The sequence below is a fragment of the Zonotrichia albicollis genome, chromosome 4 (genome assembly GCF_047830755.1).
Source record: "Zonotrichia albicollis isolate bZonAlb1 chromosome 4, bZonAlb1.hap1, whole genome shotgun sequence".
In the NCBI taxonomy this organism is placed as follows: Eukaryota; Metazoa; Chordata; class Aves; order Passeriformes; family Passerellidae; genus Zonotrichia; species Zonotrichia albicollis.
The window spans coordinates 63005124-63032988 of NC_133822.1; the positions used below are offsets into that span (position 1 = coordinate 63005124).

The 27865-nt window shown below is 37.5% G+C and overlaps 1 long non-coding RNA gene across 1 annotated transcript; it reads left to right on the top strand.

The window, feature by feature from the left end:
* The first annotated feature begins 16 nt into the window (after nt 1-16).
* Nucleotides 17-27621, top strand: LOC113458579 (uncharacterized). The gene is made up of 6 exons (XR_012580109.1): nt 17-83; nt 12471-12549; nt 15992-16054; nt 16520-16582; nt 18173-18237; nt 27272-27621. It is a non-coding gene; the product is annotated as an uncharacterized LOC113458579 (long non-coding RNA).
* The last annotated feature ends 244 nt before the right edge of the window (nt 27622-27865 follow it).

Sequence of the window (27865 nt, forward strand, 5' to 3'; positions counted from 1 at the left end):
GCCCGGCCGGCGCGCGCACGCGCAGCGGGGGCGCCGGGCACACCCGTCCTGAAGGGACAGGGACGGGGACAGGGACAGAGCAGGTGATGGGGACTGGGACAGGGAATGGGAACGGGGACAGAGCAGGGAATGGGAACAGGGACGGGCTTGAACCCACTGATGTTCTTCTGTTTTCTCTTTTGGTTCTGTTTTTTCATGTCTGTAAAAGATCTGTTTAGCAATTAAAACACTCCGGTGAAGTGAAATCGTGGAAAGCTTATACATCATAGATGAATTAAATTAAAATAATTTGGGATCATCAATTTGCACTGCAAATTAATTTAAATTGTTACTTGATCTTCTCTGGTTAACTTCTCTCCTTTTTTTTGCTGTTTCTTTTTCCAGTTACTTTTTTATAAAATTTACTATTAGATTCTTTCTATAAAGTAACCTTAAACCTGGAAGAATTGGAAGTTCTTGTGCCCTGTCCTGTATATAATCAAAAGAGGGAAAAAAAAGCGCATAATTTTGATGAAAGAATACTCCAGTTTTATGTGTCAACAAAACAATTGGGTCTGACAGAAATCTAGCCTGAAGCCTGTTTTTTGTTGTAAGTTTTAGTACTGTTTTTGAGCAGTAGTCCTGTTCCTCTCCAGGAGGATGGCACGGGTGAGGGAATAGCGCTGATGGCAAAGCGCGGCTGTCCGAGGCCGGGCTGTCCTTGGCCGGGCTGTCCCCGTGTCCCCGTGTCCCGGTGTCCCCTGGCCTCTGTAGCCCCTCTGTCGCCGGCCGGGGGCTATGTACAAAACGGGACGGGACTGCTGAGGAACGTGCCTTGAGCTTTTATTTTCCAGCACCAGTCTCATTACATGGTTATGACAATGGGAAGATGCCATCAGCTCACATCTCAGGCAGCAGACCAAGAACTTAATGTTACAACTTACTTTAACTTTGCCAATTCAAAATTACTTTAACAGTTTTTTGCCCAATCACACAAGGCAAAAGCACATTGACAGTAGTTCCATCCATCCACTATAAGCACACACACCTTCGATTAAAACAATGCTTGCTTATTTCAAATACAATACCTGCTTGTAAGCCTTAAAACACAATGCACAGAGCTCCGTTATTAAGCTTAAAACTTCCTAATATCTCACTATATATGATTTACATATATATATGCTATATATATATGATATATATGTATCATATAATATATGATATATATAATATATATATCATACATCTATATATATATAAAATATACTTTTCTGCAGCTTGGGGAGTTATTCTAGACAAGCGTTAATACACAGACCATTGTTCTATTTGTCCTTACTTTTCTACATTTTACATAATTTTTCTGCTGACCTATCTCATGGCTATGGCTTAGCTCCAATCACAGTTCTGCTGTCTCTGAGGCCTGCCTTTTGCAGCTTTCCCAAACCCCTCTGAATTTAAGGATTCCCACACCCCTCCTGCAGGAGCCATGCCGGCTCCCCCAGCCACTCCCCATTCTCTGCCTTGGGGGAGTGCCCATTCCAAGCCCCTGGGAACGGGAGGTTTGGGCTAGCCTGTAAAACCTGGATGCCGTGGACGTGCTCAGGCGAATTTAAAGCTGCCACTTGCAGAAAGTTAAAAAAGAGAAAAAAAAAAACAAAAAAACGGGGGATATGAACACCCTGCTGGTTGCTGGCGTCTGTTGTTTAAATGGCTTTGGAAAGCCGCATTCATCACTGACAGCGACACGGCTCCCTGAGGCTTGCGGGTGTGTGGATGCTACAAGCTGACACATGCCAAGATCCCAGTGACACATGCCAAGATCCCATTTGCAGTGCTTGCCAATTCAAAATTACAGCAGTAGTGGCTCAGCATTGCAACAGTGACGCTTCTTCCTTTAGAGACTTCAGCTTTCTGTCTCTGGTACCTCAGAGATACCTCTGCTGCCAGTCTATGCTCTCGCTCTTTCCCATCTCTGCAGTCCTGAATATCTGGGACAGCTTTCTTTTTCCTGTTTCTCATCACTTAGTGATTTTAAAAAAGTCCCACTGGAAACTATTTTCTCCTTTCTCTACCTTCAAATAATTTCCTTCACAACCCTCTTCCTATTTTTGGAACTCTTTTAGTTATGTCTCTGGAGTGTTTTGTAGTTACACTTAGAATTCAAATCCAATTCAAAAAATGGAACTTGGATCAATCCATGTTCAGGCAGCCTCTGGAGGGACATCTATGCTTTGTACTCATTTTCACCGTTGACAACCTTTTCTGGAACAGGCTTCTTTTCTTTGATCATCACAGTTCTCAGTAAATTTTAATCCTGTACCTTCCATTGGGTATTGATGTACCATGCTTGATTATGAAAAAAAATATTATTAAGACCTTGTTATATAGGCATGATAAAAGCAGCCCACAGTGAGAGCTAAGTCAGAGCTGGGAATTTAAGCACAGCTGGCTGCATGGAGGACTAATGATCTCCTATTTAAAGAGCCAACCACAACAGATAGGCTGAGAAGATTAGTGTGACTTGCCAACATCCTTTGTTTCCATCAAAAGATTTTGAGAGATCAAACTTATCTTTAGGCTATTAAGTTCTGTCAAGCGAGCATTTCTGGTCAAATATTGTCTGTCTTCTTTTATGACCTCTATTTTAAATCTACATTTTGAAAACAACAATTTTCAATATAGAAAACAATAAGAAAAATTCAACAGCCAAAACCAAGTTGATCAAGTGGTAAAGGATGCATTCAGGAATTAAACATTTTTAGAGCCTTGTGTCATTCAGTAAAAAATTGGATAATATGAAAGAATATGGTGAGGAAATTGTGCTTTAATCCACTGATGTATTTTGCTTTTCTTTTAGATTTCTTTTTCTCATGTCTGTAAAAGATCTTTTTAGCAATTGAAATTATGGTGAAATCATGGAAAGCTTATACATTATAGGTGAAATGAATTAAAATAATTTGGAAACATCAAGTTGCACTCCAGAGTAATTTAAATGGTTACTTGATCTTCTGGTTTTACTTCTCTCCTCTTTTGCTACTTCTATTTCCAGTTACTTTTTCTAAATTTACTATTGAATTCATTCTATAAGTAATGTTAAACCTATTTTATGTCCTGTATATAATCAAAAGAGAAAAACTTAGCAAAAGCTGTATATAAGCAAAAATTTTAGTTTGATAAAAGAATACCTTAGTTTTATGAGTCAACAAAACAATTGGGTCTGCCAAAAATTTATCCAGAAGTCTGTTTTTCTTTAAGTTTAACCTTGCTTTTTGTGGTAGTTACCTTCCTCTTCTTCAGTTTGTAGTTTTAATTCAAGAAAATTTATGAGAAGTTAGATGAATTACATCAGAAGGTGATTTTTAATGTTCCAGTAAGTGTGTGTATTCTCATACTACTTGCAGTAATCTTGAAATGTTCTGCAATTTATATGTATCATAATAAAAAGTAGTATCTCAGCAGATGAAAAAAACCAAACCCATGATTCTGATCCTAATGTTGGTTTGCTTTGTGGCTTTTAATAAGCCCCTTACTTTACAAAACCAATGTCCAAAATAAATAAGAGGGTAGCATTATTTGGAGTGGGATCCGCATGGAAGTTACACATGCTCTTAACCAGTTTAGGTATCCTTGGAAATCCCCAAATGCAACTGAAGTTCTAATCTCACTGAAAATAATAAAAGCTTTCCATTCATTTGAGGGAAACCAAGAGGTCCCCTGTGCATCAAAATTGTCTGTAACATAAGACATTGAATCAAAGCTTTCAGGAAGAGGAGCCTTATACATTAAATCAATACCTAGTCACAGGTGCTTCTGAAGACTGTTCTCTTAATAAGGCAAGAACTAGATAAGGGTATAAGGGGTATAAGGGTTTTGGAAAGTAGGCTTGAGTTCATGGGTTAAAAAAAAAAAAAAAAAAAAAAAGCAAAAAAAAACACCAAAAAACCCCCACCCAACCCCAAAACCCCTAAAAACCAATAAAAACCCCCCAAAACTGGGAAGTTTTTCAATTATGTCTTTCCAAACACACATTGCAGTGTCAGTCGGGTCATTAGGCAATATTGAAAATTCTATCTCCTCAATCTTATTTTCCTCAGATATCTTGTTAAACAGTAGCAAAAGCATTGTCCTGTAGGAATACAGGCTATTTTCATTAGCAGCTGCCTGGGTATAATTATTTTCCAAGTTCAGCATGAGACATTTCCCAGCCTAAATGCAGCCCTTTCTACTCCTTTAACTTTGCTTTGATGATAGCACTTGATTTTTACTTTAACTTTTATGGATACCAGCCAAATTCATCCAGAGGTCATTTGCAATACATCTGAAATTATGTGTTGCTTGATAGAACTGATAGGCTAAGAGAAGTCAAAATCCATATTTATTAAAATCACAGAAATTATTATTACAGTATAAATGTTTAAGAATTTCTAGGTGATTTCCAGGAATTAGTTTTGATTAATTGCATCTGTATTAAAATAATGTCTAGTCACTCAATAAGAAATCATATTATTATAGCATGCTTCTCATTACAAAGTACTGCACTTAAAGGATTTTCCTTCTGTAAAGAACAGTCAGATTCTTGGCTTTTTGTAACTGCTGGGAAATCTGAAATGCAGAGACCAGAATTAGAGTAGTTTGAAATAAGTATATATGAAGTACTAAAATAAGTAATTCTTTGCTGTTTGTCTTAGCGTTCTGTGTGATAGAAGCTCACTTACATGGGTTTACCTTATGTGGGTGTAAAAATAAATAGAGCATATGTTTATATGTATTTAATGGGTATATAATACAATTTAAGAAGCAAGAATTGCAGAGGAGGATAAATCTTTGATTAGACCAAATTGTACAGGTTATGATTTGTATAAGTTACATGATAGCACAGAACACTTTCAGAGACTATTACTGATATTTCAGTAGCTCAATCACTGGGCAGATTCATGGCTGGCTCCCTGATCAGAAGAAGCCAGCTTTAAATAACTCACTAATGGACTATTGGATGAAGAAACACTAATTTTGAGCAGGAGACAATTTTCTTCTGTATCTAGGCGATAAGGAAAAATAAATGGGAAAGGATAAATGTAGGCAAGAAAATGAAGAAATTCTCCACTAATGTGATCCTGGAGACACATCTGCTTGCAGCAATTCTGTAGTTCAGCAGCTCTAAAGTGTATCTGAGAATCTCCAAGTTTGCTAGCCAAAGAAGGTGATACATGGAATCTCTTGCAAAAGATTCGTGTGCCAGCTGGAGCCTTCAAAACTTACTGGGGTTTTGAGCATTATTAAGAAAAATGCTAAGAGAATATTAATATATTAATTATATATTAATATTCAGTTATTAGAGTTAGTGTAAATTTTGGAAGCTGACACAACGTTGTTTGAATTCAATGTTAGTCTTTTCATTGGCTCCAAAGGTTTCCTATTTATTGAATCATCACAGATACTGCAGATTAGATTTCTGTTTGCAGGTATTAAGTATGCTTCTTTGTTTAAAATGAGATATTTTTCTTTTCTAAATCTAATGCACTCATTAAATATGTTTGCTTGGTGGTTGTGTTCTTAGCTAATTTTCTTAGCAATAGGATTTTATTTTCTAATAAGGCATCTACCCAAAAGCCCTCTGTAGAAATCAACAATGGAAATTCATTATCTCTTTGCATAGAAGTTTTTCTGTATTTCAGTTGAAATACTCACTCACTCTAAGAATAGTAAATACTGTTCTTTATTCTAAAGCCTCAGCTGTCTGACTAGCTATAGAGGTTTGTGCTTCTTTGCTTGATGGTTATAAGCTTGCACTAAGAAGGCTTCTGAAAAAAAAAATATCTGATTTATATAATTGCGCAAAGAGTTGATGTGTCAGTGTGATGCATATCCCAGGAGTAAGATAACAGAAAGAAACCCCTACACTTCAGAAGCACTGGATCTTGTCATTTGTTGGAAACACAGAAACAAAACCAGGGAGGAATTCAGATATTTTGTGAGAAAAACAGAACATTTATAACTACAAGGTAATTAAAAACAAAGTGGCATCACTGGAGTGTTTAATCTTTTAATGTTGGAGCACTTGTTTGTATATCCATTTATTGCATGTGAATTTTTGTTACGTGTGCATCAGTTGCAGACAATAGTGGACAGGAATTCAGGAATACATTTTCAAAAAACTCTTTGAAAGAGCTTATTAAAGGGTACAATTGTGTGGGGGCAGATAAACAGAACTATTTGTATAAAAGCTATTTATGTATTATTTGTAAAATATTAAAGTGTTTCTTCTTCTGTTATTTTCAATAACTGATACAATTTATTTTCTATGACATGTAGTAAAACCTGAGGTTTTTTTTTCTTTAGAAAATATGCTTTAAATAGAATTCTTTATGAACCAATTTACCTGGAAAATTCAAGTTCTTCCATTTCAAGAATGAAAGTCTAACTATGGTTATTATCACAGGCATCACTTTCTTCACTGTGAAAATCTATAGATGCCATCATGAACTGAAATAATTGTGTTTAACAATGTAGTGGTGAACAAAAGAGCCTGTCTTCACCTCACCAGGTTTGTAGTCAAAATACACTGAGAAAATGAGAATTGGAGTTAATTTAATATGTAGTGAACTACTTACTTTGAAACTTACAATTGGAGTTAATTTAATATGTAGTGAGCTACTTTGAAAAAAAAAAATATGTCAAAAAGCTGAAAGAGACTTGGAAAGAAATATAAGTGGGAAGCTTATTCCTATTAAGTTATGTAGCTTTCATGTGTGTGATGGTGCCCGTTCCAGACATCATTGAGTTCTCCAGCCTGGAGAAAACTTCTATACATAAAATGAATTATAATTTATTAAAATATGGACCTTTTGGGATATATAAAATACCCCAAAAGCACAAAACCCATTTATTCACTTATTGAAAATCCTTTAGCTATTTAGGGCTCAATTCTGATAATTCTGTCTTCATTGACTGTGGTGGATTTTTCCAAATATTTTTCCCCCTGTTTTTTGTCCAGTTCACATTTAATTCTGAATTCATTTTTGCGTCAAAGTAGCTTTTTAATTATGCACTTCTTTTGGCTTTCAGTAAAATAAAGTTAAAATGAAAATGAAATTGAAATTAAAATTAAAATAAAGATGAAAAAAGCCTGTGGCTTGAACAGAATTACTTTATCTAGTCACTCTAGTTCACCTAGTCACATGTTCACCTCCTATCCTGAGATATTCTGAATATTTTCTAAGAGATCCTTAATTCAGGTTTTAACTCAAAAGGTATTAAGTATTTTTCAGTGCCCTGAAGCTAAAGCATTGGGTGTCCAATCCTCTTAACCTTTTCAGCTTAAAGGTTCTATGAACAGAAGTTGCTCTACCAGGAATAACAGACCACCTTATTTAAAAACGTTTATAACTTGGAAGATGTTGGTCTTCAGTCTTCCAAACATTTTTGTCTGTGTATTTTCTGGGCTAGATGATTACTTTTTAAAACTTCTTTTTCAGGGAAAAACAGAAACAGCATTTTCTAAAACATGGTAAACATAAACCTGTTTTTACACCTGGAAGCAGCCAAACTGTTCAAAGTCAGGCAAAATATACAATTTGTGTTTTCATTAATTGACAGAAAGTCTCCCTCAGCAGCTGAATAAGAGGGAAGCAGACAAAGGACTGACCTCTGTGTTAGTATCTAACAGTTTAGTGATGAGTTTGCACTCGTCTTTACTTCTAGAATTTGTTTATGTCGTGGCTTAGTAATGGTGCTCCCCAGTTCAGTGCCCCCAGCAAGACTCTCAAACTGTGCTCCACTCTCTCTCACTCCCCCATTTTCCCCTTTCTCTCCTCTGCAGAGGGATGGACAGGAGAATTGGAGACATGAAAGACAAAGGTCAGAAGTGAAACTAAGAACAAGAACAATTTAATTTAATTTAAATAAGAACAATTTACTCGAAGGAGCAATGGAACAAGAAAATGAACAGTAACAGCAACTATACTAATGACAGAAAGTACAAGAATAGAAACTATTCCCATGAAAAAGAAAACCTAATATCAGACAATACCATGATTTTTGACTAGCAGTAACCTCTTCTCCCCAGAAGAGTGTCCCTTTCCTTTGCCTCCAGCAATGACATGAGGTGGTGCAGCATATGTACCCCCATATGTCCCAGCTATGCCCTCTCCCAGCTACTGCAAAAAATTAACCCTGTCCTGGCCAGAACCAGAACAGCATAACTCAAGAGTGCTTGTGATTTCATCCACTACTGAACACATTTTTTAAAGTGCAGCTGTGGTGTACTTGATGTTTCATATTCTTCTGGACTTCAATGGCACTTTAGAGCCACATGAAATCTTGTGGAAATCAGGATTTTTCAACTATGTCAAGACCTTATGTAACAGACTGCTGAGCTCTTGAGAGGTACTACATGAGCTCAATTTCCACAGAAATCTCAGGGCAGATGTTTAGGCCCTGCAGAGTTGTGAGAATATGCTGGCATGTTCTTACAACCTTGGCAATGGTCTTGTTGCCGTGCTCTGTAAAATATATCACACCAAGGAAGTATGGTAAATTGAAGTTTCTTAATAATAGCAGATACTGATAATGTAGACTCGTCATTGTCCTACAAAAGTATTTTGTTGAATTGAAGAAAATGATTAGAAAATAAGATGCAGTCAAAAGAGACAAGCAAAAGATACTAAAACAAAAATATCACAGTGTAAATACACAAGGATAAGCAATGGGCTAGATGGCAGTTCTTTAGAGAAGAAAGGAATGAATCACATGTGAGCCAGACATGTCATTCCGTTCTAAAAAAAAGAAAAATTAACAAATTGCACAAATAACCTGTAAGGTGCATAAAATAACCTTCCTGTTCAGGAGTTCTGATAAGCTGAAGTAATGCATCATGTTTCTGTCATAAAGCTTGAGGAAAATAAAACCATCAGTCCATTGGAGGCATTCTGAAGGACATCAGTGTGAATGAGGAAAGGCTTAGGAAATATGACCACCAGAGATGGATGGAAAGAGTTGGGGTTATTGAGCCTAAAAATTTTCTAACATGGAGTCATGTATGTGTAAAAAGAGACATATTTTTTTGAGAAAAGAGTATTTTTGTGTGTGTGTGTGTGTGTGTGTGTGTGTATGTGTGTCCATGGTACAGAGGAGGAGAAGTAATAACCTTAAATTCTGTAGTGAATTATTTTTATTTGACTATAGGACAGACTTCCTGACCAAAAAAAAATTAATGCTGAGGCATGGAATAATTTTTCTGAGATCTGCATTACTGAATGGATTTTTTTGGGCCAGGTTAATAAAATATTTAGTTTAGCTAGATGATTTGTCTTAGAGTAGATGGATAGACAGGTAAGATATTTTCTGACGGTCATTTTAACTCTATACTTCTATGATTTTTTTAGATTTGGCTTGACACCTTTGCTTATTTTAAATTTATTCCTTTCTTAAAGCTGTATTATTCTCAGCATTATTCTCAGCTCTTTATGTGAACTTAAAGTAATCACTAGACAAGGATGGAAATTTGTTCATATGCAGACTGTGAAATATTTACAATTTGTTGCTTTTTTGTGACTTAGCAGATATTCATTGCATTTGATTGGATGTGATTAATATGAGCTTAAGAGCTGCCATTTAGTTTTATTTGAAACAATTGAGCTTGATTGTTCATTGCCCCATTTTCATGCTACATTTGTTCTTTGTTCTATTTTGTATATTGACAATGTCATTCAGTTTTGTGGTTTGTGTGTTTTAATGTTGTTTGTTTAATTGTTTTTAGATAACATGTGGTAAGAAATCTACAAAGTGGAAAGAAATTTCAAAAATAGATTTAAAAATTTCTTTGATAATTTGATTAGTAGCAAAAAGTTATAAGCATATCAGTAAACAGCATATTCTGATATATCACAGTCATTGCATTTGACTGAATTGACTCTGACTAGGTGCTCAACCAAGCACCTAATTATTTTGGAAAATTGCAGTTGGATGTTGCATTGTGACATTGAATTTAGACAAAGCTTCCTGATAGTGACTTCTGCATCTTTAAGAAACAGTCAAGCATGAAGGAACACAATACTACACCAAATTTGGAGCTTGCAGCTTCTGCTAATAGAAGTAATGCTTTCTTAAATTAGGTGGCCAAATGATTTGCATATATTAATTAATGTTATCGTTTATAACTGATGTACAAGATAGAAAAACAGGACACTCTTCCAGAGAGAGATTAGGAAGAGTCAGGTAGATCACGTTTGTCTCAACCTTGGTGAATATGAGTATTTCTTTGCTATTTTCATGCAAATATTTTGTGTTATTCAGTGTGCAGAACATTGCAATTGATCAAATACTGCACATCTGAATATATTATCTCTAATGTGAAGCTGTCTCTGAAGCATCTACAGCAATGTGAAGCTGTCTCTGAAGCATCTACAGCAGTGAGGGTGGCAGTTTTAGCTTCTCTGTGACTTAGGTGGATTACTGTAAACAAGGTTCATTTCTGTGTAAGAAGGGGGGCTACTGAGAAGGTCAGCAACATTATGAAAAAGATAATTACCAATAAAGGTCTGTGGTGGACTGGTCCTGGCTGGTAGGCAAGCACACAGCTCCTTCTCACTCTTCTCACTTTGAGCATGGCTGAAGAGCAAACAGAACAGAAGATAGCTTGTGTTTCAGGATAAAGACAAGGAGGCCACAATTGTGTGACAGGCAGAGTAGACTCAAACTGGGCAAATTATTTATTGCAAATTAATATAAATACTTAATTATTCTTTCAGGTATTGGGAAACAAAAGCAAAACAAGAAATAACCATTAAAACATTTAAGAAAATGCTTTTTCCAAGCTTTGCATCAGGCCCCTCTCACGTTCCAGCTTGTTTCAGTCCCAGGTTGTACTTTCAGTGAGGCAAGGGATCCAGTGGTGGCATTGTTTGCAAGTCAGGGCTCCTTTTGGTGCTCCTTCTTTGCTTTTTACCTCTGCTTTGCATGGGCCTTCCACAGGCTCTGTGCCTTTGGGAATTGTGCTCTGCCATGGAACAGCTCCTACCTCTCTGACCTCGATATTCTCTTGCTGTTTCCCTCAGGTTCCCTCCACCAATCTCTGTTCCCTCATTTTCTCCCTGTTCTCTCCTCCTCTTTCAAGAGTTTCCATTCTTTCATAAAAAGATTTTTGCGGAGGCAACATCAAATTCAGTGATGGGATCATCTTATGATGGGTGGGGAGCTATCTGGAAATGACTGTGTCCAGTTCAGGACAATCTCTGACCTTCTTCCACAAAGGCCACCCCTGCAACTACTCACCCCCAAAACCTTGCCACGCCAACACAAAAGATTTTATCCACATTACATTTTCAAATAGAAAATCCATACCACCTTGTCACTCTTTAAGAACTGAATAGATTCATCAGAATTCTAAAGTTCTACTTGCTCTCAGCTTTAATAACTCCTTTCTTTTTAGCCTGCCTCACAGATTTTAATTTAAACAAATACTATATAAAGGGTGTATTTTTTAGCTATTAGTCTGACTTTTGGAGTATTCAACAGATATTGCTATGCGTTGAAAATGCCAACTTCATTTGTATTGATGTCCAATTCTAAATTTCTTTCAGGACGGGCAAATTTTATTTTTATTTATTAGTTTTATTACTCTAGCAAGTAGGAGATCTATCAGGAACTTACACTGCATTGTCCTGAGGAGAACACAGCCACTGACAGTAAGTGCTTTCAACTGGCACAAGAGAAGGCCAGCAATGTAATAAGGTCAGTTTGACGAGAAGTAGTTTTAAGACAGCAGCAAATTAAGCTTTGCCCCAGTTGCAGTCCAATTTCTTAGTGAGTCATCTGTCCATTTTCTTGTTGATCTGACAGAAGCCAGTGTCCACTTGTGAGAAGTCAAGAGGGAGAAAAAGTCCAAAGGTATGAGGTGTCATGAACAAGGTGTAAAAAAAGGGTTATAATAAAGAGTGTACAATATTACCTTCACTGGAAAAATAGTCAACTGCAATTTCAGAGGATTCAAATATCTCCCAACTAGTATATTTTATTAAATGATGTTAGAAATCACAAACAGAAATAAAAAAGGCAAAAATTATTGCAGCAGTGATTGAGGCTGATTACTTTGTACATCTCTTAAACTCTTAAAAATGCCATCGCTACCAAATTCTGCCTTTTTTCTCATCCATCATTCTTCATAGCAGTTTCATGAAATTCTTGGGATCAGAAGAAGAAAAGATTAGCCAGGGTCTCTGGCCTCTATGGAAAGGACTTTCTACAGAATTTTCTTAGGGCAGTGAAGTTTGGCACATCTCACAGATAAAAAGATTCAGAGATGGCAATCATGAAGTTCCCAGGCAAGATAATAGCAAGACATTGATTGATAAGTAGTCTATTTGTTACCATAATCTTACTCTAAACTTAATAACCACTGAAATATAGAGTGATTTCCCACATGATGTGCTTGCAAAATAAAGCAATACACTGCTCAGAATATTAAAAATATTCTTTTCTTATATTCATTTCAGGAATCAGATTGTTCTAGAGATGTTTGTTGGGTGAGATAAAATCGATAAAATGGAAGTTGTACCAGTACCACCTCAAATGGTAATGTATAACATTATAATGTATAACAGAGCAAACCTCTCTCTGGTATCAACAGATGTTGGCATGTAGTGATCTGAGAATTGATGTGGACTCTCTTTAGAGTGACATTTCAGAGATTAATGGATATTTATGGAAACTCAGGAACAATCCTTATATGAATTATTTAACGGTCATAGGCATTTCTACATCAGAGAAAGTTGTGAAGAACTGATATGGAAAACAAGGTAACAAAGAAACAGGACAAGAAAAAAGGCTATAAAACCAATAAAAGATGCAATTAACATTTTACTATCTGACCACACATCTATAACTTCTTGTAAAGCTATACAATCTCACCTAGGAAATAAGCTAAAATGATTAAGAGCTCTGAAACAAAATAGAGGCTAACATTTAAGTTTATTGATAACCAAAGAGGAATATTCCTACAGTAGATTTTAAAATTTTATAAGGCTCTTATGAAAGACAAAGGATGTCAGTAGGTTTTGTGAAACATCAGCTTATCAGGTGGGGCCATGAATCTCACACAATGCTTTTCCTTTAAACCAGTGCAGAATTAATTGTACTTTTTAAAAATACTACTGAAAATTGTTCACAATTTTTCACAGAGAAGAGAAACATCCTCAGAACATAAGAATAAGTAACTGCCATTGTCTTTTTTAACTAGAAGAACAGGAAAACAGTCCAGAAAACCAAAAATTGGTCTGAGAGAATAGAAACCACATTCATCTGTTGGCTGCTCCAACTGTGGTTATCAGGGCAAAGTCCTGCAGGAGGACACTTTTTAATGGAATGAACCATCAGCTGATATATTTTTGCCCAAAACATTTTTGTAAATGGCCTGGACCAGGGGATAGAGTGCACCCTCAGCAAGTCTGAACATGATGCAAAACTGGGAGGAACAGCTGATGGCTGTGCTGCCTACTCTTGAGGAAGACCTCAGCTGGCTAGAGAAGTGGGCTGAGAAGAAGCCCAGAGATGAGCCATTTCAGAGGGAACTCCTGGAAGGAACCTCACTGTGATCTCTGAAGTAGTCTCTGGAAAAGTCTGTCTCTCCCCACTGCTGAGAAAAGGGGACCTGCCTAGTTTAGGCGTTTGTGCCTGAAGTTACACTTAGGGAATGTGCACCTTTTAAAGCAGCCAGTTTGTAGAGCCCTAGCATATAAAATCAATCTGACAGAAAGGGTATTTTCTATCATATGACAACCAGTTCTCAAGAAGTGGAATACAGAGCTGAAATGACATGTTTCCTCTCTGTGCTAGCTGTTCCAGTCCTGAGTAATGCTACCTGGTGCTTGTCCAACCAATGTCCTGACAGCTTGTCAAGAGGCTCCTTGGAAATAGTTTCACATGATTTACTGCATCAAACAAGCTGTCTTTATGTTCCAATACAGGCTTGACAAATTTGTCAGTTTCTCCAATCCATTCACAGTTCATAAAGTCAAAATTTCTGTGATGCAACCTGAGAGACTGGCAAGGAAACCCCTGGAGATTGCTTCAAGTGTGACTAATTTAGAAATAGTGCAATATACTTTTAAATCTCAACAAAAGAATGAGGCTTGGAAGGTAGCAGGAGGTCTTCATTAAAAGCTATTTAACAACATCTGAGAGTTTCCTGTTCAGCAAAGATTTATGTTTGAAATTCTCACTGGTCTGGAGAAACTCAGGGCTCCCCTTGAGAAGGTATTTGGTTCAGATTCATAAGCTATTAGAGTGTGAGTTATAAAAATGATGAGAGTAGAACCTTTAGGCTCTTGGTTGAGCAAAAAACTCCCGCTTCTTTTGCTGTCTGGGTAAACAACTTGAGTACTGCATTCCTGAAATATTGTCATGAAATATTGTCATGCTTTTATATTTGTGTTAGTAAAGAAGTTTTCCACTTCAGTTTTTTGCTATTTTTTCCGTACTGCAGAGAAGTGCAGGGCTCTACATTAAAATATATATTTTAAAGGAAAAGATGCATATTTACAGTTGTCTCTCATTCCCTTTCACACATGATTCTTGTTATTTTAGTGAAATTGATTTTTACCATGTTTTAACAGCTGACACAAGTTCAAAGAAGTAAAACTGTGTAAATTACTAGAATATCCTGGTTTCAGCTAGGGTAGAGTTAATTTCTCCTCAGTAGTTGATACTGTGCTGTAGTTTGAACTTGGAATGAGAATGGTGTGGATAACACTGGCTGAAGGGATATTCCACACCATAGAATGTCATGCTTAATATATAAACGGGAGGAGTTACCTGGAAGTGGGGTTGATCTAGGTTCAGGAATGGGGTCTTACATCAGTCAGTGGGTGGAGCAATTTTATTGTGCATAAATAATTTTTTTGTTATTTTCTTTCCCTTTTTATTGTCATCATTATCATTATTATTGTATTTTACTCCTAAAATGAAAAGAGATAATTGGATTTTGGGACATGTTCCCACCCCGATCCTTGAGTCCTCATGATGTGGCTGAATTGTGCCCTTGGATGCTCTAAGGGTATGAGCAGATCTTTGGGGTGCTCTAGGCCACACAACCTTAGCAAAACTTGAACAGCCACTGAACTGACAAAGGTCCCCCAGGCTAAGCCCATCCCTTGAGAAAGCTGCTGCTGAGCAGCAAGTCAGGCTGTGGCACAGGGAGGCCATGCCCAGCACAGCATCGCTTCATCCCCAGCTGGGATTCAAACCATGACATAAGGAAAAAGAAGGTGAATAAGAACACAAATATATAAACCAATTGGAATTGTGTGGAATTCTAAACTGGAATTAAGTTTTGTTCACATCACTGTTCTTTATGAAATGATACAGCCTGTTTACCGTAGCACATCATGGCATGACGTAGAAATATTGTGGGATGGGATTATTTTACTGTTTTCTGTACTGATTCAATCTCTGCATGCAGTGTGGAGTGATCAGTTCAGCTTTTTGAAAACTGCATTAGGTTTTTCTGAAAAATGATAGCAGGCTCTGAATGAAGACAAAGCAGATTTGTTGCTTAGCAGAACAACATATATATAGCAATGCTTCAGAGGACGAGAAATGATCTTTTAGTGCTGGCCAAAGCAGTGGCAGGAGTATGAGCTTGAGATTACTTGAGTGTGTGGGAAGAGATGTGTAATTGATATTCACAAAATCATAAAAGTCTTTGGACAATTTATGGCACAAGCAGGACAAGAAATTGCTTACAATCTTTTATACAATTGCTTCTGACTCACATTCTCAGCAGTAACCTGTACGCTTGGCCACGCTTGGCCCTGCTGTGCAGCTATATGTCAGAGAGCCCAGGGTAACAACAAATTTCTTTTGTTCTTGAGACATGCATGCAAACATTACTTGAGAAACTTTGATTTGTGCTAGTACACCTGACATTTTCTCTGTCAGCAGAGAGAAATACCAAATTTGACAAATCAAACTGCTCTTGCTCAAAACACTTTTCTGGAAATCAATTTGTCTGTTTCAGCTGGCAGTTTATAAATTCCTCAGACATGATGTTCTGTCCTCAAGATGAAAAATGCTTCAAAATGTGAGTATGGTTTTTCACTCTTTGAGGTCCATGACATTTATCCCAGCCTATAACTTGTGCAATAGTTTGTTCACAAAGTCTTCAACAATCCCTTGTTCCTTGAGAAAGAGTTCAGTCTGTTAATCAACTGGAAGCAGCTACAGGAGATGATCATGGTGGGTTTGGCCAACAAGAGCCATGGCGTTCTTTCTATTTTCTATTACCAAGAACTCTTTGGTGGTTTCCTGCAATAAGTTTCCTCTGCTTTAAGTCATGATCTGTGCACTCAAAATATCTTCCAAAGGTAGACATAATAGAACAGATGAGCTGCAAGTAGCCAGACAGTTTGGATTTCTCTGGAGCTGCATGGAAACAGTTTTATATGTCTAGTTCATCTGGGCTCCATGCATGCAAGTATTTGCTGACATGACACCAACAGAGTTTACCTAGACAGGAGAAGTTCCCCTTTGTTTTGTGTTATCACAGATTCAACTTGGAACCTGATAATAGCTACTGGTCTTCAGCTTCACATTCTCCAGCCTTGTCCAGGTAAGGTGCTGTTCTGCTGAATGATGAACTAGCTTGAGAGTACTCTGTGATCTAATATGGTTAGAGGATTTTCTTGAAGAATGGCCATAAACAACATCAGAGTATATGTGACAGAAGGAACGTGTGAATGTTGTTGTGCTTTGCCTCTGTTTTGTGTGTGCTCTGTAAGTTTGCTCCAGTGGAAATGCTGCAGGTTCCCTTGCCAGGGGGCTCCTCAGCTGTAACTTGGAGCAGGAGTGGTGTGAGATCAATAGCAAATATGTAAACAGCATTAGATCAACCCAATATAATGTGATTATGTAAAATTGAATCAGGATGAAGAAACATAGTGTTTGAGACTGCTATGTGCATAGGAAGCCACAGGAGCTGTTGCCACATTATATGGCTGTTACAGCATTTATTTTGTATGTTTATTTTATGTACATCTAAAATTTTATATGTGCATATTTCATACAATCAATACTTGACAAAAATTTCTAGCTCTTTATGCAGTAGGTAATGATGCTTCTGAGTGTTGGAACACAACTGCTAATGCTAGTAAGCTTTTATCTTTTCAGCTAGTGTGTTTAGCTGAAAAGATTTTTTTTAATGTGCCATGAGTAACTCACTCAAAGAATTTCTGGGCATGATGCTGGAATTGAAAGGTTCCAATGAAGATTGTCAATAGATTGTATGTAACTGTCTAATTTCCCAGGATAACAGTGGTTACTAGCTTAGAAACAAGATTGTCTGTACAACCTGATTTCAAGACCAAGGAATACTCTCAGTAAATTTAATTTACTAGCATAATTGTCAGGTGTCTCAGTTTGATTTTCTCTTAATTTTAACTTGATCTCAATAAAATTCTGTCTAATCTCTTGCAATCTAGAATTTCTGAGCCTGCACTCAATACTGAGACTGCATTCCGAAAAATGAATTGGGTCTTTCCTACTTAGAAAACTGGTTGAAGGGTTAATTCAGGAAATAAATTAAAAATCCTTTTATTGCTTCAAGTTGCCATAAGTATTATATCTCAAAGGCTCCAACTTTTCTCTGTAACCCCCTAGGTCTAGTAATTTAGTCGTTTTGCCCCTCATGAGTCAGCCAAATCCATACACTGATGCTTTGAAAAATTATTGCCGATGGACTTTGCTCTAAATGAGATATGCAACAAAATATCATAAAATGCAAGAAGCACATAAAGTTAACTGCAGAAGTGCTTAAGAGCACACAGTAATCAATGTATCACATCCTTTTAAATTCTTTGTAGTCACAGATGCAGTCATTTAATATTACTGACATAACTAATCCATGTGAAATCAGTAGGAAATCTCACAATGGCTGATATAAAGGACAAGCATTGGTAATTGCAGCAGCATCACATATAGGGAAGGGAAGATTATTTTTTTCCAAATTCTATAGTCAGATGGAGCAAACTTAGTAAAAAAATCAGAAATTTTCATGACCACAAAATAAAAACAAAACTCAACAAGTCAGATCTCTTGAACAAGATACTGATTTTGGCATCTCTCTTTTAGTGAAAGTTCATATAAGAAAAGAAAAACTATCTCCTAAGAATTTCACCTCAGGTTTTTAAAATGTAATTTACAGCTTCTCATGATGTAAAATTGTGATTTCACTCAGAGGAAACAACAGGAATTTATTGAGGACCAGAGGTAAGTTATTACAAACTATTCTGAGTAGCCTAGTGATTTCTTCTTGGGTTTTCTTACTATATGAGATTTCCTGACAGAAAAGTAATTGCAGGTGTTCAGAGAGATATGGATCCAGCTCACAACATCCAAAGTTAAAGCTGTCAGTTGAAGTCCAGGAATCTGTCCTTTCTCTGTGGGATTTTTACTTTTCAAAAATGCAGTATAGTTGTATTAACTAATACTTGGACAAGAAAAGACCAATAAGCAACTAACTAAACAGCTTCCCTTGAGTTCTGGTGAACAATGGTCCAAGATTTCTGTTTCTGTGATACTGGCAAGCCAAAATCTAGATTTTCATCTTTCTTATGAATAAGAGTAGCTTGAGGTTATCCAAATTTACACAGCAATTCCATCACTAGAGCACTCACATACTGAGAGTACTCCTGGGTCTTACAACCAGCTGTCACAGAAGAGCCCTGGTGCCAGTACTAAGCTGTCCTAGTGACCTTCTTTCACTGTTGGGAGTATTGTTGTAGCCACAATAACATAAAGATAAATGAAATATAAAATAAGTAGAGAGTGGCAATGGCCCAGATACTTGAAAAATGCAGAGCTGATGGAAACAGGATTCTTTCAAATATTTTTCCATTATTGGACAAGTATTAGCATATCTCTGCAATAGACTGGATAAAAGTTGGGCAAAGGAATGGAGAATGATGCAAAGATTATAGGCAGAAAACTCACTATTCTTGAATTTCTGTCAGGTGCAGATTCTCTCTACCATAATTACTTACAGCACTTCAATGCTATGTGGATGTCAAGGGAAGGTGTTAATTTTGATCAGACCATTATTTCACCTTGCTTAATAAACACTTTTGAAAGAAGCTTAGTGCTGCTTCTGAGGACATGGTGATGATCATCCATCCCTTCCTGACAGGATGGGACCTTGTTATCACTTGTTTAATGGTCTTTCCTTGTTGCAGATTCAAATATTGATCACATTTTGTTTATAAAATAAATAACATTATATTACCAGTCATAAAATTAGCCATTTACTTAAAAATATATATCAGGAACATTTCATTGTAGGAGTTAATAGTATTGACAGTTTCACATCCTGACTACAGGCTATGCAAAAAAATATACCTTGGAATAGCCTTTGAAAAAACAGTGATAGCAAAACCACCAATTACTTCAAACACTAAACTAAGCAATTTATTAATTACATTATGGAACAGAAACCAAGGGGTCTAGAATCAGAGAGCAGAATGGTCTCTTTTAATCTTTATTTCCAGGGTTTTAATAGTTTTAAATTTAGCTAACACTAATAGTGAGTAAAATAGGCAAGATGGGCAATTCTGTTGCATCGGGAAGGAAATGTGAAATTTATGGTTTGTGTACTGTCTACTTTCCCAGGAACCAGTTGGCATCATAATCCAAGCACTATTTTTTACAGCAGCAGGATCAATACTGAAAATGGGAGAGGTAATAAGCAGCTTTAATTCTTCCCGTAAAGTCAGAGCACCATCTACCAAATGATAAATAGCCTCAACCATTGCTCTGTTTTCTGAAAAGCTCCTCATCCACAAGGACCTATTTAATTATTTCTTTGTTTTTATGGGTCTGTCTACAGTCATTTACTTTTCCTTCACAGTCGGTTACCCAAGGTAATTCTAACTCTAATGACACTGGGATGTTTTGCTACAGACGTTGGAGGACAGCTTAGAGACCCTGCTGAAAGCATTTTCCTCTTGCTAATAGTAAAACTCCCTTCCTCTGGGCCTCCTGAGTCCCATTATGAGATATTTCTAGTGCTCTGTCAGGCCTAGCCTTGGACCCCTACCCTTCTACACTCATGCCATGGCCAGAAGTCCCATTCCAGCTCAAGCCTGGGCCATCTCATCTGCCTGTCTCCAGCCCTGTCCACATCATTCCCCAGCTGTTGATCAGATTTCCTGGACTGATATTAGGCTGAGTCATTACCTCAGTTTTCTCTGGATGGTGGGTGGGACCCACTGGTGTGGGCATCCCTGCTGTGCTCACCCTGCTGAGATACGGTGGGTCTGGGTGGGCTGGTGGGGATGCAGCGATGCTGTGCTGGGCATGGCCTCAGCTGAGCTTTGCCCTCCCCATGCAACAGCCTGACTTGCTGCTCAGCAGCAGCTTTGTCAAGGGATGGGCTTAGCTTTGGAGACCTTTGTCAGTTCAGTGGCTATTTCCAGTTTTGCTAAGCTAAATTCAACAGGTTGTGTGGTCTAGAGAGCCCTGAAGGTCTGCTCATACCCTTAGAGCATCTGGACTCCCAGAGAAATGTTCAACTGAGTGACCAGGATGAGATCATGTCCCAAATCCCAATTCTCTCATTTCATTTCATTATTAAAAAATTATTTACATGTGGTAGTTTTGACTGGGGTAGAGTTAATTTTCTTCACAGCAGCTGGTATGGGGCTGTGGTTTGTATTTGTGCTGAAATCAGTGTTGACAATACAGAGATGTTTTTGTTCTTGCTGAGCAGTGCTTGCACAGTGTCAAGGGGCTTTCTGCTATGTGTACCACACCACCAGCGAGGAGCCTGGGGATGCACAACATGGTGGGAGGAGGTCACAGAACTCCAGCAGTTCCACAGCCAGGAACTCGCACCCAAACCAACCCAAGGGGCATTCCAGATTGTGTGGCAACATGCTCAGCATGTAAAGAGAGGGAAAGGAAGGGTGGGAATTTTGGAGTGGTGACATCTGTCTTCCCCAGTTGTGTGATGGAACCCTGCTTTCCTGGACATGGCTGAACATTCCTTGTTTTGCTTTGCTTGTGCCTGTGACATTTGTGCTCCCTCTTAAAATGTTGTTATTTCAACCTATGAGTTCTCATTTTTCCAGTTCTCTTCCCTATCCTACCTGAAGAACCTCAGTTTGTATGAGTGCAAGGGGGAATGTGAATGTGTATCCTTTAACCAGACTATGTGCAATCAGTCCTGTAGCATGACAAATGAAAAAATTTCCTCAGAATAGAATCTAAGCATAGAATCAATAGACTGTTGTGTTCGTGAGGTCCCCAGGACAAGCTGAGAGATGAGGAATCTGACTCTATGTTCTCAGAAGGCTGATTTATTATTTTATGATACTATATTATATTAAAAGAATGCGATACTAAAACTATATTAAAGAAAGAGAAGGATACAGACAGAAGGTTTAACAAGAATGAATAATAAAAACTTGTGACTGCTTCCAGAGTCACAACACAGCTGGATGGTGATTGGTCATTAAGTCAAAACAATTCACATGTTGGAAAAACAATCTCCAAATCACATTTCAAAGCAGCAAAACACGAGAAGCTGAGGCATCTCAGCTTCCCAGGAAGAAATCCTGGGCAATGGGATTTTTCCAGAAAATATGACAGTGACAATAGACCTGTTTTTAAAAGATAAAACCAAACAGGCAAATCTAATGGAAAGAACAAGCAGCCTTAAGACCAGTGTTATATAACATTTTTATTTGTTGGAAGCTGAGAACAAACAGGTAAATTCTGCACATTCTCCTTTTTCCTTTGATTTTATTTTGTTTTGTTTTGTTTTATTCTGGTTTAAATTCTTCTACATAATTTCCATCTCAGCATCTTTCCTATTTGCTTTTGGCTTAAATGTCTTACTTTGAGACATTAACTGATAAGTTCTAAAGTGAATCAATGATCCTAGCTATGCTCTATGGGGAAAATATTATAAATAAATAATAATCATATTTTGGAAGAAGTAGCTCTCCTCAGACCAGGGCCTGGAAATGTTGCATAAACTAATGTTGTTCGATTTATTGCTCTGTTTCCTAATTACCTCTGAAAAAAATAGGCAAATCTTTCTTACTGTGAGGAAGCTGTCATCATAAGCATATCATACATAGGTCCCCACTTCCCACAAAGCATGAAAATATAAAATTAGCATTTTAAACTCTGTTCTTTAACTTTTTTATTATAATCTCTGCCTATTAGACTGTAAAATATTGCAGCTCCTGTGAAGAAATGCAGTAGTAACATGTAGGAAGAAAATATGTTAAAGCTTGCATCATCTGGCTTACAAGGTATAGCTAAAGCTTAAAATGATATTTAAAGATATATTTTTATGAATTAATTTCATTTTTTGCTATATATAGATCATTACTAATAATGCTATTAGTCTTTTTTATGTAAGCAAATCACATAGGTTTGGGGTTTTTCCCTTTATTTTGTTCCTGATTCTTTCCCATGAGTTTCAGCAATCAGCCTGAAATTCTAAGTCCAAACTTTCCAAGGAATCATGTCAAAAGAAAGCTTTGTTAAATTATTGGATTTTTTTTTCTTCTGAAATAAAAACTCTGACTCTGAAACCTACAGTGTTGGCTGACAGTATCTAAAATGATCAAATCACTGCAGTCAATTCCTTTTTTCTTGGCTGCTGGAAAGAATAAGCAAAACAGATGTACAAGAATTTCACAGTCTGAGGTGGCAGAAAAGGTGTTTGAACAGGAAGGTTTCACCTTTACCCTAATTCAATTAACAAGTTTCAGTTTTTTGAAACTGCTGCTTCAGTTGCCAGATTACATTGTTTCTCAAATATCACAAGCTATATCATCTCAGATGAAGACGACTGGCTGGAAAGATGGAATATTTTTTAACTCTTGTATGTCAGCATAGTTTTTCCTTTAGTAATGTCAGAAGATTTTTTCCTTAATTAAAGGAATTACTCAGAAGTGATGAAAATTTTGAAAATCCCTTGACAAATCTTTTGTTATTAACCTGTTACAATTGTCCAGTTTGGGTACTTCAGTAGAAGAAAAATATCAGTAAACTGGAAACAAGATAGAGGAGGGCCATTAAGGTGTTGGGGGCCTGAGGAATATAGAGTGGGAAGAGGGGCTCTGAAGCTGAATTTGCTTATGCTTAAGGAGGTCTTTACCCCCCAGAAATGGAGTTAGAGACAATGGAACTAGACTCTCTTTGGAGGTGATGAAATGTCTTCACAGTGAGAGCAGCTCAGTTCAGGAGCTGGTAGCACAGACAGGCTGCAGAATCCAGGCCCCACAATGCTCCAGCCTTGGAAGTCAGCACTGTGCCAGGGAGTACCATGGAGGGGCTGCTCTGCACAGGTTCTCTGATCATGCAGGGATGGGGTTAGGAAAGCCAAGGCTGACCTGGAATTACATCTGGCAAAGGGATAAGAAAGATCAAAAGAAAGGATAATGTGAGTAGAAAAACAGCAAAGGGAAGGACACTAAGGAAAACCTGGCTCAGTGCTGCATAGGGAAAAGGAGCTGAAGACAAAGGGCATAGAAAAAACAAGATGCTTAGTCTTCTTTTCTTCACTCTTAACTGGCAAGGCCAGCCTTTGGGAATCAGAAGCCCCTGAGAGCAAAGAAAATTCTGGAGCAAGGAAGAATATCCCTTGATAGAGGAGGGCTATGTTAAGGATAACTCAGCTGAGCATACAGAAATCCATGCAGCCTGAGCGGTTGCAGCTACAAGTGCTGAGTCACCAGAAGCACAAGGCAGTAAAGCATAAAAAGATGATCAGGAGTAGTCAGCATGTTTATGAAAGGGAAATCCTGCTTAACCAGCCTGATAGCCTTGTACAGTGAGGTGAGCAGGTTGGTGGGTGGAGGGAGAAAAGTGGGAAATTACCTTGACTTTAGGAGGGTTTTTGATGGAGTCTTCCATGACATTGTCACAAATTAGATGACAAAATCTGGGTTACATAAACAGAGAGTGAGGAAGGATTAAAAGCTCACTGAACAATCAGGACCAGAGGGTTGTGATCAGTGGCATAAAGTCCATTCAGATAAAAGTCACTAGTGGTGTACCTTCAGTGGCTCCCCAATCCACCACTCTCCTTGACAAGGGGACGATACTGAGAGACTATAAATTAAAAGCAGCAATTTACTAAAGTCACAAGTAACAACAACAACACACATAGCGAAAGTACACAAAAAAGGTGCCCTACCCACAGTGAGGCATTGACCAGTGGGACAAAAGCTAAGACAGCTGCAGTTCTCACACCACACAGCCCCAAGGAGACTGACAATATGATGGAGGGCAGGGATGCTCCTGCATTAGCCTACACGGGACAAAGAGAACAAAGAAGACAGTGTGTTAAATGAAGTTTTGTGGTCCAATGCACTCCACCTTCCAGACAAATGATGGGGAGACAGAGACAAAGCAAAAAGAACTCTGGGAAAATGGCACGGTCTGAAACGGTGAGGTCTGCAGGGAGCAGAGTCTTCCTTGGTGGCTCCTGGGGCTACACCCATGGCAATGTCCCACACAGCAGCTGCCTTTTCCAGGCCATCATTTTCCACCCAGCTGGAAAAATGATGACCAGCAAACCTGCAGTGATGACAGGGCAGTCCTGCATGAAAGCTCCAGGCAAGTGAAGAGCAGCCACACTTCTGCTTCCTCCTGTGCTTGGGGAGACAGCCCATCAAAGGTGACATGGAAGATGATGTGGAATAGTGCTAAACTCCTACGTCTATATCTGGGACAATTACTTATTTAATTTTTTTTTTTTATTAGACAGAAAGGTATATTTCAAAATTACAGAGAGAGTTTTCTGTTCAGATTTCTGTCCCTGTTGTTGAAACTCCAGCATGAAGAGGTTTTGATTGATAGGGTGCATCCTCTCACCCTTGGCAGAGTATTGCTGGTTTGCCAGCTTGTTGCCTCTCTCAGTAGGTTTCCTACCAAGTCTCTTACCTGACTGTAAACAGCATGTCAGATGGGGTCATTTTCTATCCCACATTCTGCAATATCTAGTAAAACTGAAAGGCATAGAAATGGAACTAAAACATATGGGCTGTCAATAAAATACTGTCACCTTAGAATCATTATATACTCCTTGAAAGAGCCCAAGTCTCTAAAAAAATCACTGTGTGGAGGTTTCCTTTCCCAACATAATTTCTATCTTTTTAATTTAGTCCTCTTCAGAAACTACTATATTTCATCATTTAACTCAGAAATTGGATGCCTTAGGGCTTGACTTTATTATGCACTAATAAAATGAAGAGAAACAGACCTTTAAAAATAATTATGAAAATACAGTCTGTCAGCAAGGATTAGATTCAGCTGTGGCACTGGCTTGAAAAAGTTATTTTGCTCTAAAATACATTAAATATTTATTAGCTTCACCTGAGGTAAACATGTAGTTGTTTACATATCTTAAAATTTGTATATACACACTTGTAAATGAATTTAGAAAGGAGCACCACATTCATGAATATATACCATTCTTAGCTCTATTTTAAAAAATAAATCATCAAGGTGTTCCATTATCAGTAGGCCAGGAGTAGAAAGGTAGGATATTTGAGGAGCAGGACCCATTTCCTTAACCTGTCTAATAAAATGTGCTGTTAATAATTTGATTTGTTTTGTCTCCTTTCTATCTCAAACTCTTCCTCTCCACAAGCTATGTTAATTCACTCAGGGCAGAAATCATACACAAAAGTGTAATGTATTCTGGCTTTCCTCATACTTACCAGTAAGAGAGGATGGTCTGAACCCATAAGAAACCTAAAAGCCCATATGAAATGTCTCTGTTGTGATCAAGAGATTTGTGAAACTGAAAGTCTCACAAACTGTTTTCAAAATCTTGCTGAGTCCAGATAACATTCAGAGATAGATTTTTTTGGTAAAATGGGGACAAGTTGCTGGACCATGCAACACAGCAATTAAAAAATCTTATGCCCCAAAACTTGTCTGTTTTGGCATCAACATTTTGAACTTCAGAGTTCCTCAGGACTTCTGTGACTCCTTCTTATGCACAGAAGCAGTTCAGTGTCTGAGAAAACTGTGCCTATTCCATAACCAGAGTACCTGGACTAACCAATGGTCAGAGATCCTCAGAGCACACCAGGTGCACAAAAAAGTGGACAAGAAAGTATTGAATGCTCTAGTGCAGTACAGGAAATCTGTGTTCCACCCTGTATTCTCAGGACTATTTTAATCTTTCGCATAATGTCAATGAATTTTCATAGGAATTGAGACAGCCGCAGTATTTAAAGTTAATTTTAGACCTTGGATCAAAATTTTTTATGTGATTTTCCAATGCTTGTCATAGTTTCATCTGCTCAATCCCTTTTCTCTGGAATATTATTTACTTAACGTTTTTTCAGCCTTTTATTTCTACCTCTTTAATAATAGATATCTTTCAGAAGCAATGATTTATTATTCTTATCTGTCTGCTGCTTGTAAAATATTTTTATATGTTCTATGGCAGTAATTCAGATTCTTCTGTTTTGTTCCTTGCAAGAGTGCACAAGTTTTCTTAGCTTTTTACTGCCCTCGCCAAATTTTTCAAGTATATTAGATTTCAGTCTATCAAAGATTGTATTCCTAGCACCTTTAAGCCTATAAATCTTACAATTTTTTCTCCTCTTGCAGCCCATCTATTGCCTGTGTCTTTGATTGCCTGATTTTCTTTTCCTTTTGTGGTTAAATAATGCATGGACACCACGTGACTTTTTACAATTTTCTTCAGCAAATTAGTAATTGAAATTTGAATTTGTCTTTTCTGAGTATTTTCTCAGATACTTACATAGATTTCGACAGTTGAGAGAATTAATCCTTAACTAAATTCTCCCAGTGGTAAGATGTCTCCAGCTTTTCCCATGACTGAAACACGTTTTCATTTGCATTATCCTGTCCTTACTCCTCTAGAAAAAGCTTTGGCCTTCACTCCTGCAAGCATCTCGTGCAGGTCTATGTGAACTTCCTTGCACCCTCTCTGGGGGACACTGGCAGTCCCTCACTGTGGAGTAAAGGACAGCCAGGACACCTCTGGCAGTCTCCTTTCTCTTCAGCCCTTCCAGCTACAATGCACATCCCAGTCATGGTGAGCAATAAGTAACTTTAGAAACATTACAATGATATACTGAAAGATTATTGCTAGCTATGAAGTTTCACTCACATAGATTTGCTTCTGCCAAGTGTCAGCATTCTTGCTGATCTCTTCAGATTTCTTTCCATCTACAGATCTCAGATACTAAATCCTTTTAGTTCTTGTACCTATTGAATAATTTTTTAAACATTTTTTTTTCTCTAGATTATTGTAACACTCATTTAGGATTTTTGAATTGACCATCAGCTGTGGTGAAATGCAAGAAATTTCTTACATGTTCTCAGCTTTCAAGTCATGGCCTCCACCTGCAATCCCTAATCTTCAAACTGAAACAAGTCATTGACACTGTCAGCTGTGACCAAAAAATCACCTGGAAATGGAGAAGATTTTAATTTTGACCCCTGGAAATGGAGAAGATTTTAGTTTTGACCCCAGGAAACAAAGACAAGGTTCTTTTTCTTGCTGTCAGTCATTTGATTTAAGACTTAATATCTTCAAGGAATGTCCAAATTACATGAATAATGAAATAATTAGAAATATTAATAATATTTTACATCCACATCTGCCTTTGTATCTTTTAAAATATTATAAGATATTCTTCAAATAAAAAAAAATCTGAAAGGTAGATGAAGCTTACTGGAATTTATTAAATTCAAATAGAAAAACTATTTTTCCATATATTTCTATGCTTTAACGTTAGGGCACTCAATGAAAATGTTCCTGTTTCCAAAGATCATAGCTTTACCTTTCCCTGAGGCTCTGATAGAATGATCAGTTTCTCTATTTGGTGCAAAAGAC